We start from the raw sequence: 15,011 nt of genomic DNA, 5'->3' as shown, positions 1-15,011 counted from the left end.
GGCTTACTAGTGCCAAAACCTCATAATTGTAATTATCAAGGGAAAATTATTAGTAATTTTTCCTTGATAATTACCATTTTCACGTGTTTATTACTACTTTTCCCCGGAAAATTACTAATTTTCTCGGAATAATTACTAACTTTCACCTGTTAATTACTAATTTTTAGTTTTGGCTCACTTCCTGACGGATTGCTAGTGCCAAAACTAAAAATTAGTAATTTTCCCGTGAAAATGACAGCGTTGATTAATAATTATCACGTGATAATGGGTAACCCCAGGTTTTGGCACTAGTAAGCCGTCATAGGGCTCATAAAGTGTCAGAAAAGAGATATACTCTTTACCATTACCATTGCAGATTGAAGATTCATTTCAGCAGATTATGTGAATAAAATCGTGTTGCATTAGGTTATTTTAATCTGTTTTGCTGAACAGGCTAGCTGACTGAACTATACATGTAGACGGGGAATGGGGGCTGGTCGGTACTTGATGGTGTTGAGGGGATGGGGCTTAACTAGCTGTTTCAAGCAGAGCAACCCTTGTCAAGAATAACTAAGGCACAGCAAAATTACAAGATATGTTTGGTGGCTTGTTGTCAGACCACTGTTTTTGTCCGTCGAAGGGAAGTATATATCATCTTCTGTTTCATTTTCATTGCCAAACATTGTTTTTAGTTACCGAGCTTGTTATGAATGAAAACTCATAACAAATGATGAAAATATCTTAAAGTCACAAAAGCCTTCCGGTGCAAATCAGTGGCTTTGTTTCTTTCTTGTTTTCTTTTTCTCGGTTGATAAATGAATATGAATTATTAAACATAAAACAGGACAAGGGAGAGAATACCTGCTTGCACAGTGTGATACAAAATACAGGGTGGCGCACTATAAAGTGTTCCCTTTTGTGTTTTGCTTTACGATTTCTATAGTTCCATATTTCCCCTTGCCTTCCTGTTTATAATAGAACTAACCTTGAAATATATGAGAGTTTCGGTTTGGATGACAAATGACAATAATGCTAGGATAAAGTCTCAAGATGAATTAGCCTAGGTAAAGCAACCATATGCGTAGCGGGTACACATAGCGGCTCTGCAGAAGAGATCGACCAGCAAACATTTCCCGTATCGGATATAGCTTTTAAGAGGGTCAGGTAAGTTCTGATGCAGCAATTTCGGGACTACAATTAAGGCGCTTCGTTGTTAAACTAAAAAGGCGCAATCCCCACTTTCAATGTAAAATGGGAAAACTCCGGTGTATTAGCTGCAAGTCAATGGACGTATACAGAGAAGTAATTCGTTCTGTCCCGGATTTTCTGTGGTATCAAAGAGTCTGCAGTCTGAGAGCTGTTTGGCCTTGTGACCTCAGGACTATAACCACATTTTCAGCTGAGACTGCCCTAGTTTACCCCCGGGTCAATGACCCAGATTTTAACTATGAGACCAATGCCTTTGATTTCTGAGAGGAAACTTTGTCCAGGTCATAGAAGCAGAAACATGAATATCACTAGAGGGGGAGTGTTTGCTTCTTTGCGTAGCGATGTGGGTACATTTGTACATTAGAGTTAATTGTATTGATGAAAGTAATAATCAATAAACTTGCAATAAAATAAGATTTAAAAAAAATACTCACAATACGGAAAATATGGAAAATTATGAAAGCAATGTACACACATCCCAAAACAGATAGACTGCCAAAGTTCCAAAATTCAAAATGAATAAACAAGAACGGTAGGTAATTGGCAAAACAAAACCTTACTTTTACAAAATTGAGAAAAATGTACATTCCCTGATATATATTCTAGGCTTCAAATGTACAAAGTTGATGTACACAAGAAAAAAGTTGATTTATATTCAAATTATCTCCTTTATACCATTCCTATGAGTGTCCTGTACATTATCATTTTTCAACATGTGAGGATTACAATATGCTAAACCCCCTCAGTTCGTGATCCGATACATTATGTTTCCCTGAGCTCCAGATCAAGCACGGTATTCATTTATATTTTAAAAGGAAGGAGAAAAGTTTTAAATTAAACAAAGCAAACTTGTGAATGTTCTGTATTGTATTTGATTAAACATTCCATTCATCAAGGATCTTGTAAATCACAACGAATCTGTCATATTTTATACTGGCTCAGAGCGTACATATTCCATGGTATTACTGGCTACATTATTAGCGGGTCGAGTGGGATTGGTTGTGGAATAAATTATGCCACTGACACCTTTTCCCGTCCGCAAACCCCATTCCGCACAAACTGCTCAGCCTTTGTAGATACCCTCACGCCTGTTGAGTGTTGGAATGTGAACATATGAACAAGTAGAGGGATGCAGTGACCTCAATTTCAAAGCCTTCCAAGGTAGTTTGTACAAGATGGTTTACCCAAAACGGAAGGTGTCTTCCATTTTTGTCTATTTTTGACTCATGCCTTTTTGGATTGTAAATAAAGTTTGAGATGATTTGTTTTGGTGAGTGCGCGTGTGTGTTTGTGCTTGCGTGCGTGTGTGTTAGTTTGTGTGTGTGTGTGTGTGTTTCTGTCTGTTGGTCTGTGTGTTTAAACCTTATGGTGAATTGTGTGCCTAGCTTATACACACACCTCTATACCATATTGCTATTACCTTATAATGTCAAAACTGAAGAGGGTGAGGAGTGTGGTTGTAGTGGTGGCGGGGTAGCAAGAGGACTGCATGTTGATGCAGTGGGCTTGTTGTGGCTTGGAGAATACTGTTCAAAATGTCTTCCGTTGACGCACAATCTTGACGTTACACAAACAAGCTTGAAACATGTAGTTTTCTGGAATAGACGGTGATCGAATATAACTCTGTCAAAACTTCCAAGCATTGTGGCAGAATTAAGCTCCACTTCAGTGAGTCAAGCATAACTCATGGTCGACCAGCTGTCACCAGCAATCACATCGAATAACTGATTCCGATGTGTATGTTATGCAGTGTGTCCGCTCGACATGATGCCTTTTTCTTTTGAAATCTGCACATCGGAGCCACAGTTTATTGGCGATGGCCTGCAGTGATAGCTGCATGAGCACACGTGTTTCTCAAACTCACGTGACCTCAAGCAACATGCACTCACGTGACCTCAGACAAACGAGTTATTGGCTATCACTCGGGGCAAGTGATCAATATTCGGAAGACATGGAGTCACGTGGTGCGGACACTGCAAAACATACACATCGGAGTCAGTTATTTGGTGCGATTGCTGGTTTTACCTGGTCGACCGAATGTTATTATTTGACTCACATTCTTGGGCGCAACTCTTCCACAACGCTTGAAAATCCTTATTGAGTTATTTACGTAAAACGTCTTTTGACAGTTGATTTACAGTATAAACACACGAATCAGAAAAAAAGGAAACAAATTGTGTCTGATCTTCCGTTGTACTTTTTGAATTTCCTTCGCAACGTCGAGCTGATTTCAGTCTAAATATCTCAGTAATGCATGTCCAAATTCCTACAGAATAGTGTGACATCGATTAGTAAAATTAAATATGTTTGACTCAACTTTTCCACAATGCTTGAAAATCCTAACAGAGTTATTTTCGATCAACGTCAATTCCAAGAAAAATAATTCAGATATATTGCTCACGCTTGTTTGTGTAAAGCCAAGGCTTTGCATCTTACGAAAGACATTATTAACAGTATTCTCAAAACCACAACACGCCTATCTCATCAACATTCCGTCGAGCGCGCTGCTTCATACCACGGCAACAACATAACCACATTCCTCTTTTTGTCGTTAGTTGTACCTTTATAAGGTAATATCATTAAGGTATACAGGTGTTTGTAATGCTAGGCAAAGGTTTAAGTTTCAGTAGGTCCACGTAGCTCTATAACATTACTGTCTATGTACACACACACACACACACACACACACGCACGCACGCACGCACGCACGCACGCACACACACACACACACATACACACACACACTCAAACAATGCGTTTTCACAATTTATTTACATTCAAAAAAGCATGAGTAAAAAACAACCAGGATGAAAGACACCTTTTAAATTAAGTCAGTGCATCCGTCATCTTGTTAAAATGTAACAATTCCAACACGAAACAGGATGGCTGCTTTTTTTCTGCGGGCTTGGGTTTGCGGATTGGCCAAGGTGTCAGTTACACTTTTTTTCCCACACAAAAATCCCACCCGGCTAAGAAAAAAGACCGAATGTCGACTAAAGCCGGTATTAAAACAAATATACTGAGTCGTTGTGATTTACACAATGATTGATGAATGAAACGTTCAATCAAATACAATACAGAACACTCATACAATTGTTTTAATAATTTGATCATATTCTTAATCTTATTTTTACATAAATGTGTGGATACTGCGCTTAATCTTGACCTGGCACTCAGGGAAACATGCTGTGTCAGATCACGAACTATAAGGGGTTTATCATAATCTTGTAATCCTTGCAATGGAATGGTATAAGGGAGATAATTTGAAGAAAAAACCCACCTACCTCTTTCTTGGGTAAATTGACCTTTTACATTTGAAGCCTAGAATATGCTCTACAGGGAATGTACATTGTTCGCATAATGTTCAACATTGTGAGTTTTATCAACTTGCTCTATTGCACATGAAACTAAAATTAATTGCGTTTGGTTTGCGAATATTGATGAATTAATCGATTTTGTTGGTGCGTTTTGCCAAACTTATATCCAGCCTTGTAAGGAACAAACGCTAGTACGTTTGTACATGTATGTTGATTATAAACAAGTCGCGTGAAGCAAAATGAATACATTTATTCAATCTGTTGAACTCACGGAATGAAACTGACCACACTGCAGCGGTCCCTGATCGCTTGAAGTGACAAAATAAAGCCAGTATAGCGCAGTAGTGTAGATGGCATAACTAGAAACCACGCTTTTCGTTTCTTTAACTTTCTAAGCTTGTTTTAAATCCGAACATAACATATCCATATGTTTTTTGGATTCAGGAAATTATAAAAAAAAAGACAAAATAATGTTTGGATAAATTACCAAATAATAATTTATCTTTTTTAATTTGTGTACCCTAACCCTAACCAAACTCATTATCAATTTTTAACCTTCTACGCTGAATACAACCCCATAGTCCGGGCTCCGTCGAAGATTGCTTGGCCAAAATTTCATAAAAAAAATGTGTGTGTCACAGTGTGTGTGTTTGTGTGTGTGTGTGTGTGTGTGTGTGTGTGTCTGTGTGTGTATGTGTGTGTGTCTGTGTATGCGTATGTGTATGTGTATGCGTGTGTGTGTGTGTGTGTGTGTGTGTGTGTGTGTGTGTGTGTGTGTGTGTGTGTGTGTGTGTGTGTGTGCGCGAAGTGTCCGTCAAACCTTGCGTGCCTTTAAAAAAAAAGGTTTACGATTGTCCTTTTTTTGAGTTTTATATGTTATGTTTTCGTACCAATCCGGCAAACCTTTGATTTGTACCAGTTCTACCAGGAATAGGTTACTCATACCACTCAGTTTTTAATCCCGAGTTTAAGAGAGAGAGAGAGAGAGAGAGAGAGAGAGAGAGAGAGAGAGAGAGAGAGAGAGAGAGAGAGAGAGAGAGAGAGAGAGAGAGAGAGAGAGAGAGAGAGAGAGAGAGAGAGAGAGAGAGAGAGAGAGAGAACAACTTCGTGAAGTATATTTCGCGTAGTCGACTTTGCCCAGTGAAGGAAAGAGAAAGAAAGGTACTTACAATTCATGTTTTTGACACAGTTGGTTCATTGAAGCGTTGGGTTTAGTTGTTCATCTTGAAAACGTTCTGAAGTCATTCATCAATTTAAGTAAGATCATGTCGAGACAGTGATACCACGAACTCCACACACACAGAGACACACACATACACACACGCGCACACAAACACACACACACACGCACACACGCACGCACGAACACACACACACACGGCACATACACACACTCACACACACACACACACACACACACACACACACACACACACACATAACCCTCTCAAATTGCCCAATGGCTGCACAGTTTGCATTGGGGTTTCTTATACCTAAAACCAGTGTTTGAACGTTCAGTTATAATCTGTCTTAACGGTGTACAATCTAAGGAGCCATTTGAGGTAGTTTTTCTACGAACTGAACCTCAAAAAGTTCAAGGGACATTTGTGACCCTCCACCACGAAATGAGTCGCATGTCACCTCGCGCGGTTCTGCGCTAGGCTTAATATAAGTCCAGGGAGTGTCTGGTAACAGTGTGAGGGTCACCTTGGTCACATGTTTATAACTCGTACAATTTTCGCTCTTTTCTAAAACAGTTTTCACCACTGGATAGAGCATACAAAACTCTTTAGGAATATGTAAAAATATGAAAATCATGCAAAGGTGACATGCGACTCATTCCGTGGTGGAGGGTCACATTTGAACATACCTGGTAACTATTGATGCTTAATATTGTAATGAATTTTAATTTTTGAGTTTTTTTCTTCTGTCACTCTCGTGTGTCAAGATACCGACTTCCGTTTGTCATGCATCATATTGTATTTAGTCCTGATGGGTTTGCATTTGTCGAAGCAGATAAAAATCGTAATATTCACGAAGCTGAATATGTAATCTCGCAAACGCATTCAAATTCCGTGCTGAACGGGGATAAAACGCATTGCATATATAGCATAATCAAACACTGTTTATTGAAGAATGTACACGGTCTCGAAAGACTATACTCATCCCGGCATTTTAGATTTGAAGAATAGAACGCCTAAACAGTAATTATAAGGCACTCCTTGTGTATGTTGTCATCTATTAAACCCCAAACCGAACTCTGTAGCTCCGTTTCGGCGATTTCAAATCTGTACCTCGAGCAACAGTGTGTGAAATGCGTGTTGTTTACGTGTTCCTCTCAGGGGCGAAGACTGGGACGGGAATCAAACCAGAGACTTAGGCGAAAGAAGTGAAGAAATCCCAGTCATGAGACGCTATATATGAAATACAGCTGTTTGAAATTTGAATAACAGCTGCTACAACGCTTATGATAAGGTCCATGGTGACATAATTACAGGGCGGCCCCCCAGAAAATGCAACCCACACAAGTTATAATAACTTCTACATCTGTTCACAGAATTGCTTTATGTTTGGTGTACAATAACGTCAGCTTATGGCATGACCCGTCCACACAGTGGCAAGTTTATTGCCTTTTGTGCATTTTCAAAAAATGTTGCGAATTCGAGGATCTACTCAAAAGTACCAGGTTTGACATTGGAGCGGTAGCCATACTTCACTGATTTAAACAATCCAGAATCTATCCTTTTGGAATGTCCGAGTATACAAAAACACCTCCTTCCCACCCAGATCATTGGTGACCTGAAGACAGTGGTTAGAGTTAGGTTCAGGGCAATCCCTACACAGGATTGCGTTCGTATCATTGACAATGTCTGAAGGGTAATTTGGAACACATTTTGGAGAACCTGCAGATAGGAAACTTTGTGGAATGGTAGTGAACAAACCAACATTCATGCCCAACAATTATGAAGATTTTTGCTGAACTCTGATGACTAGAACAATTACCCCTTTCGCCTTTTGTCCATCGAGCGTTGGATTAATTAACATATTATGTATTGTCCCGCTAAAAATGGTATTATTTAACAGAAATATGGGAACAACAACAACAACAACAACACACACACACACGCACTCACACACACACACGCACATACACGCAAACAAACGCACAAACTACTAGATATAGCAAAGGTGAATGAAATAGCTGTAACGTTAGAGTAACTGTAGTAAAGAGAAAAAAAAAATGCCCATCATAATGAATACATGTCCAGGAAAAAAAAGAAAAAACAAGTCGCGTAAGGCGAAAATACAATATTTAGTCAAGTAGCTGTCGAACTCACAGAATGAAACTGAACGCAATGCCATTTTTCAGCAAGACCGTATACTCGTAGCATCGTCAGTCCACCGCTCATGGCAAAGGCAGTGAAATTGACAAGAAGAGCGGGGTAGTAGTTGCGCTAAGAAGGATAGCACGCTTTTCTGTACCTCTCTTTGTTTTAACTTTCTGAGCGTGTTTTTAATCCAAACATATCATATCTATATGTTTTTGGAATCAGGAACCGACAAGGAATAAGATGAAAGTGTTTTTAAATTGATTTGGAAAATTTAATTTTGATACTAATTTTTGGCTCACGTAAGTGTAGCCTATGCGATGATAAACTTTGTCTGTCTGTGCGTGCGTGCGTGCGTGCGTGCGTGCGTGTGTGTGTGATAGAAACTTTAACATTTCCGAGTCTATGGATAAAGCTCGCATAAGAAGATTACGTCTCGGTCAAAAGTGTTTGACGTGTGTGATAGAAACTATTTGAAGACGTCTCATTATGACGTAAGAGGGTTAGACGTCACGCAAAGGAATTACTGAAAGTCTCGGTCATTGTTATTGTGAGCGGGCCGAGACTAATTGGCAGATCCAGGGTCTCGCTTTCTTGCACAGTTTCACCTATGCTTACTGTGTGTGTGTGTGTGTGTGTGTGTGTGTGTGTGTGTGTGTGTGTGTGTGTGTGTGTGTGTATGTGTGACGGAGTGATTGAGTTTGTGTTACTGTTTGTCGATTTCTTACGGGAGCCTTGAAGGCTTCGCCTCTTGTTATATATTTAATTTTCAGAGCTTGTTTTTAATCCGAATATAACATATTTATATGTTTGTGGAATCAGCAAATGATGGAAAATAAGATAAACGTAAATTTGGATCGTTTTATAAATTTTTATTTGTTTTTACAATTTTCAGATTTTTAATGACCAAAGTCATTAATTAATTTTTAAGCCACCAAGCTGAAATGCAATACCGAAGTCCGGGCTTCGTCGAAGATTACTTGACCAAAATGTCAACCAATTTGGTTGAAAAATGAGGGCGTGACAGTGCCGCCTCAACTTTCACGAAAAGCCGGATATGACGTCATCAAAGACATTTATCAAAGAAATGAAAAAAACGTTCGGGGATTTCATACCCAGAAACTCTCATGTCAAATTTCATAAAGATCGGTCCAGTAGTTTAGTCTGAATCGCTCTACACACACACACAGACACACAGACACACACACGCACACACACACGCACGCGCATACACCACGACCCTCGTTTCGATTCCCCCTCGATGTTAAAATATTTAGTCAAAACTTGACTAAATATAAAAAAAGAAGAAGAACAAGAAGAACAAGAAGAATTATAAAAAAAATATATATAAAAAAAAATAACCCTTTCGTTGCAAACGTCACACTTGTTCAATGGCGCACAAAATTCATCAATGGCATTAACGCATTTCTGGATAATTCTCTGATCCTGCCTGTAATTGCTGTATTCAAGTCACCGATTGTCTAATATTGGTTATGGTATACTAGGTCCTTCAAATAACCCCAATAAGGTAACAATCTGGAGGGCTTAAATCAGGTTAGTTTGGCTACCGCTCAATTTCAATGCTCGTATTGTTGAGTCGGAATTTCTTTTCTAAAAAGCAGAAAAGTCAGACCATTTGACCTACACGCGTGCCGCTTTGTGGACTGGTCATCCGTAAGCTGAAGTTAATGTACATAAAATATGAACTAATGTAATCTCTAGATGTAGAAGTTATTACTATTTTTGTGGGTTGCACATTTTGGTGGGGTCACCATGTACAACCTCTAGCCCAAACTGGATAGCTTTTGAGCCGATAAGGTACAGTCTGTGGGTGTCTGTGCTGTTTGATTCACTGTATAGACATGGTCAGTACAATTCTATCTGAATATGATAGCGGAACTCATGAATGGCCTTTCTAGTCATATAGCTGCTGTTAAAATAAGCGCCCCAATTACAAAGATCTGCACACAAACGCATGTGTCGATTTTTTTTATGACAGGTGGTATAGATAGGAATGTCTTCGGTATGTCAAAGCAATCAGTAACGTTGTGAAGTTGTCTCTGGCAGTGTTGACGCTGTTGCCTGGGACTGGGCAAACGTGTTCAACTCTAGGTCCTCACGTGATGTCCTTCCAATCATTCGATTGGACAACAAACACAGTGTTAGTGGGCTCGACTAAGACGTTCTATTTCTTTAGTCAGACGTACATGTACTTTTACCGTGTCGCTATTATCATTCTTACACTTGATCGTGTAGGTAGCAGACGCGCTCTTGCTGTACATAATGACGCAGCCAACGGAGAAGTTTTCAGAAATTCAAAGAAGAAAACTTCTTGAACATCAAAAGTACCACCAAGAAATGGCTGAATACTTGGGGAAGGTGCTGGCAAGTGGTGAGGCAGATTGTGACATACCCAGCAAACCAAAGTCTACTCTCAGTTTTTTTTAAACGATTTTCAAAACCAAAACTGAACTTGAACACCGATGAAAAAGTTCATGATTTCCTGACGAACTTTATTATTGAAGATGATGACATGGACGAAAGCGATATCGACTTCACTGCCTTCGTATCTTTACCTCCGCATCAGCGAGACGAAACACTGAGACAGTTCACCAAATGCTTGAAAACAAAGCAGCGGAGAACACTGTCTCAGTCACTGACATATGGGAAATGTTTAGATTACGCATTTACGGCGCACAAGGCAGAAAGAGAGCAACGTCAAATGACATGGAAGCAATTCTGCACTGAAATGCTTGGACTTGACATGGTCAACGTGAACAAACTTAGAGAAATTGCCACTCTCTTCTTCCATTACCGTAAGTTCCACAAACTTTCCATCTCTGTCAGCGATCTGTGTCACCACAGACATCAAATCGCGGCTGCCTTGCAGAGAAACAATAATCTTAGGATTGTGTGGCAGACAATCTGATCTTCAACAACCAGCACCAACACCAAGGTCAAAACAGCAAGCACCTTTTTGGCTTACGTAAGTGTAGCCTATGTGTTCGTAAACGTTGTCTGTCTGTGTGTTCGTGCGTAAGTTCGTATGTTCGGATGTGGCAGAAACTTTAACATTTGACTGAACACCGACATAATAATGTTACTTTGTTATTTGTCAAGCATCAGATTCAAAGTGTTGAAGCAATCAATGATCAACATTCTGTCGGCCTGGGTGTAGTTACTGTGTTTAAGGAAAACGGGTGGGTTTTTTTTTGGAGGGGGTTATAGCGTTACACTGCATGGTTTGTCTCGTACGTGGTAGGTAGACCAGGTCAGGGGTCGCGCTAAATGTTTTACATTTTTACAAATTACGGGTCAACAAGCTTCCCTGAACTTCAAAGACTGTTTTTTGAATGTTAGATCTACCTAGATCTGCACTGTATATTGGCGTTTCTTGTGATTTATGAGAACTGTTCACTGTTCATTTCAGAATCCTCTCTTTGATTGTACTGTATATTTTGCTGTTTACCATGGTTCTCTCTATATGTAGGCCTAAAGCTTGATTCCTTGCAACAGCGTCCTTGCATTTGGAGACTGTTAAGCTAGATCTTCTCCGATCTGTATTAAGGTTTGTTGTGATTTATGAGAACTGCTCATTCCAGAATCCTCTCTTAAGGGGTCTGCCTCTTTATAAAATAGTAAAGGGTCTGCCTCCTGTTGAAATAGTCTTGCTTGCAATAGGATACTGCATAGTTTAGTCTCGTTCACACACTCTCGTTGACGGAGGAGACCTGTAATGGTTTCTTAGTGTCGTGTTTTTGTCATCTGTACCAACATTACCCAATTTTCTTGAGGTCAACATAACAATGTGCTGACAAAATGACTCAAAACGTCCAATGGTTTAGCATTTTCTTTTAAATAGCGTTACTTGCGATTTTGTATTTTTCTGCGGTTAATGCTAATGAGTTTTTGTTCTGGCCGGCTTTTTACTAGCTAAGTTTTAGGTCCTTTTTTTATTTTATAAATCACCATCAATGATCAAACTGTTTTAGTTATGCCAAGTTTAGATGCACATTATGTTAGACTCGCATATTGATTTCTTCTTTGCCAGTTGCTCATTATCACTAAGAAACAAAAAAAGATAATCAGAGAGAGTACCTCAGTTGCTCCTCAAAGGGGACTGTGGATATTGTGTAAGGTGTGTTGACCGTCAGATTTATTTTAAGACATGCTGCTGCACTACAACACTTTTTTTTTTAATGCTCAGTGTGCGTCAACAGTTGCTTGCCATGAAACTAAGTCAGTTGACATGTTCCCACATTTTAGAGTTCCCATGCTAGGTAGAGTCTGTGGCTTGTATAGCCTGATAAAACTCAGTTTCAAAACACTGTGTATGTTTGTGTAGTCATCACAACTAACCCAATGTTGCCATTTGTTTCAAATAGGAGGATAAGATGGCAAGCTAGCTGCAAGAAGGCGGTCTGTCAGATATGACTCTGACTTCAGAATTGGAAGAAATGGCTACGTGGCTGCTACCTATTGCTAAGTGTTTACAGGGCAACAGACTGATGGTAGATTTCCAAATGAACCCAGTACCCTCAGATCTACTGCTGATTTACCACGGGCAAGCTGGGTACAATCCAGGGTAGAGGACACTGCAGCGTGTGTTTAAAAGAAAGGGGGATCCAACGTCTTCATTTCCTTCAGGAAAGAACGTCCTTACAAATGAACATTGCAACCATTTTACACTAAAACATAGTTGATATAGTACTCTCAAGAAGAGGGTATGCTACTGCAGAAACATCCCGAGATTTGACTGGGACAGGCGGGCTGGATTGTGTTGTCATTGACCTTAACACCTTGCACACAGCCAGTAGATGAGAGATAACTGTCAATGCTATTCTTGGTGATCGTTCATGCCCCAGCACGCGGAGCTGGTGGCCATCTGGACAACAGGTAACTGGATACAAATCATAGACTTCGGAGTGTGAGCACCAGGGGAAATAAAATCATGAAAAGCTGTCTTAGTGTCATCATGGTGACACACATATGTTAACTCTTAGTCGTCTGATAAGTTCCAATAATCTATCCTGATACGCAAGCTCTTAGTTGGTTTTATGACTGCAGATGAGCTTTGCCATGAAATGATATGCTGATGTGAATTCATGACAGTTTGAAAGTGTGTCTGTGTGTGCGTGCGTGTTTGTTTGTTCTCATATATATATATATATATATATATATATATATATATATATAAATCCTAAAGCCTCCTTAGGTCGACCAATTGTCGACCTAAGGCCCCCATTTTACAACACTTTCGATTTAGGTCGACCGAAAATCGGTCGACCTAAGGTTTGGCCCCTTTTCTGCAATCCCATTGGACTGACAGCATCGACCCTATCGCTATCGAGAAGACAGTGCCCAAAGTGTCTTGTCTGTAAATGGCATCAATTTGGGATTTACCGTTTAGGAAAAAAATCAAAAAGTAATTTTGAGACTTATGTTGACCTTTGGAAAATGGGGTCTTTAGGGCAACTATGATAAATTGTCAAATATATTTTTATCTGAGAGTGTTCCTTGTAAAAAAAATGAGATTTGTGGGAATTTTGTTTTACTCGAAATAATGAAATACGTATCCCATTCGTGCTTCTTCTCGTTTTGCGAAACTTGTCTTTTGTGAAAAGATACACAATTCACACTATGAGCCATCACGGATCCATTGATCTTCAAATGGTTCGACCACAGTCAGACGAAATTTGACCTGCCGCCCTCATCGGAGATGTGAAAGGACGCCATTTTTTCTGATGTGCTCTGCTGGTAAACAACTTTTGATGACTTTATTTGATTGTTTTGCAATGTAAAATATATACGTAAGTAATTTGAAATACAATGCTGATCATAAGCCTGATTTTTACTTTCCACATCGCTCTCTCCACAACTCAGTCGAGTCAGTGCTGAGTGCTCTGATTCTGAACATTGTCGAAGCGACGAAGGTGAACTTTCTGCGCATCGATTTCTTTCGATGTAAGCTTAATTGTAAGCGTTTAGTCTACCAACCCGAAGAACACATTTGCAAATTCGAGTAAAATATGTCGTGTGAAAACGTTCAGAGTGCTGTGTTTCATTTGGGTCTATAGAGTATAGTTTCTCACTCTCAGGTCACAGTGCAGCGAGTGCTGAGCTGCATGCTGACTTGTCAGTGACACTGACTGTCACTATAATGTCAGTGTTACAGAAGTTCAGCCACTGGTCATGGAAAATTAAAGTGTATTTATTGGTAAGGGAATTTGATAAACTTTTATGGGTTGATCTATGAACACTCCAGATGAAAGTCTTTAAACCGAGTCAAAATTGATGTGAACAAAAACATTCATTACTACAAAATTCTTCAAGTTCAACCGAATAAAACAAAAACCAGCACCCCTTTGTCACATTTGTGTTGGGAACACACTGACCACTAGCAATATCTGCAACTTGATAAGATGGTCACATGGGGGGGGGGATGGTCACATGGGGGGGGGGGGGGGTGGACATGCACGTCTAGGCAACACAAAATCAGGGTTCCACACAGGCTCTGAGGTCAAGGGTATTCATACCCTTTCACCATAAAAGTAAAGGGTTTTCATACCCTTTCCTGATTGATCAAAGGGTATGGCATGTTGTCGGCGACTCTGTGTATTGCTTTGCTGTTTTACCAGGTTCTTGCATACATGTGCATGATGTCAAAGTGTGCAAATTGCATTGTCAATTTGAGAGTGCTTTGAATAAAGGAAATAATTTATGACCATTGTGAAATGTCATAATTATGTGTAAATTCTTGCTTGTAGCATTACAATAAGTGAATAACACCATTTATCTAATACAGGTCTATGATAACACTTAAACATTTACAGCAATTACCGCGGTATCAAAACACTAGTCAGAGGCTGAGAGCTTTCACAAAACGAACAAGTAAACTGGCTTGAAATTCTGAACAGTAAACTTTTATTAATAACCCAGAACCCAGCCACCAACTGACAATTATGAGTTTACCAGTGCAGTGCCACAGTTATTTTAAGAGTAGGTTGAAGACTCAGTTCTTCCCGTAGCTGGCTGCGACTTTCATGCTCGACGTGATGTGCTGTGCCCCAAAAGACATTCTTGTGCTGTGCTCTGTGAGAGGTGTTTTCTTTGTGCTTAATATTATTTTGTTCGACCTAGCTATTGATGTGTACATTGTTGTTAAACAGTTGTTTGT

The 15,011-nt window shown here is 39.6% G+C and overlaps 1 long non-coding RNA gene across 1 annotated transcript; it reads left to right on the top strand.

The window, feature by feature from the left end:
- The first annotated feature begins 9,991 nt into the window (after window positions 1-9,991).
- On the top strand, window positions 9,992-12,478 carry LOC138957520 (uncharacterized). The gene is made up of 2 exons (XR_011453058.1): window positions 9,992-10,820; window positions 12,220-12,478. It is a non-coding gene; the product is annotated as an uncharacterized lncRNA (long non-coding RNA).
- Window positions 12,479-15,011: the final 2,533 nt, after the last annotated feature.

Source organism: Littorina saxatilis, unplaced genomic scaffold (genome assembly GCF_037325665.1).
Source record: "Littorina saxatilis isolate snail1 unplaced genomic scaffold, US_GU_Lsax_2.0 scaffold_175, whole genome shotgun sequence".
NCBI classification, from domain to species: Eukaryota; Metazoa; Mollusca; class Gastropoda; order Littorinimorpha; family Littorinidae; genus Littorina; species Littorina saxatilis.
The sequence above is the reverse complement of the archived record's forward strand: the minus strand, read 5'-3'. Positions and strand labels throughout refer to the sequence as shown.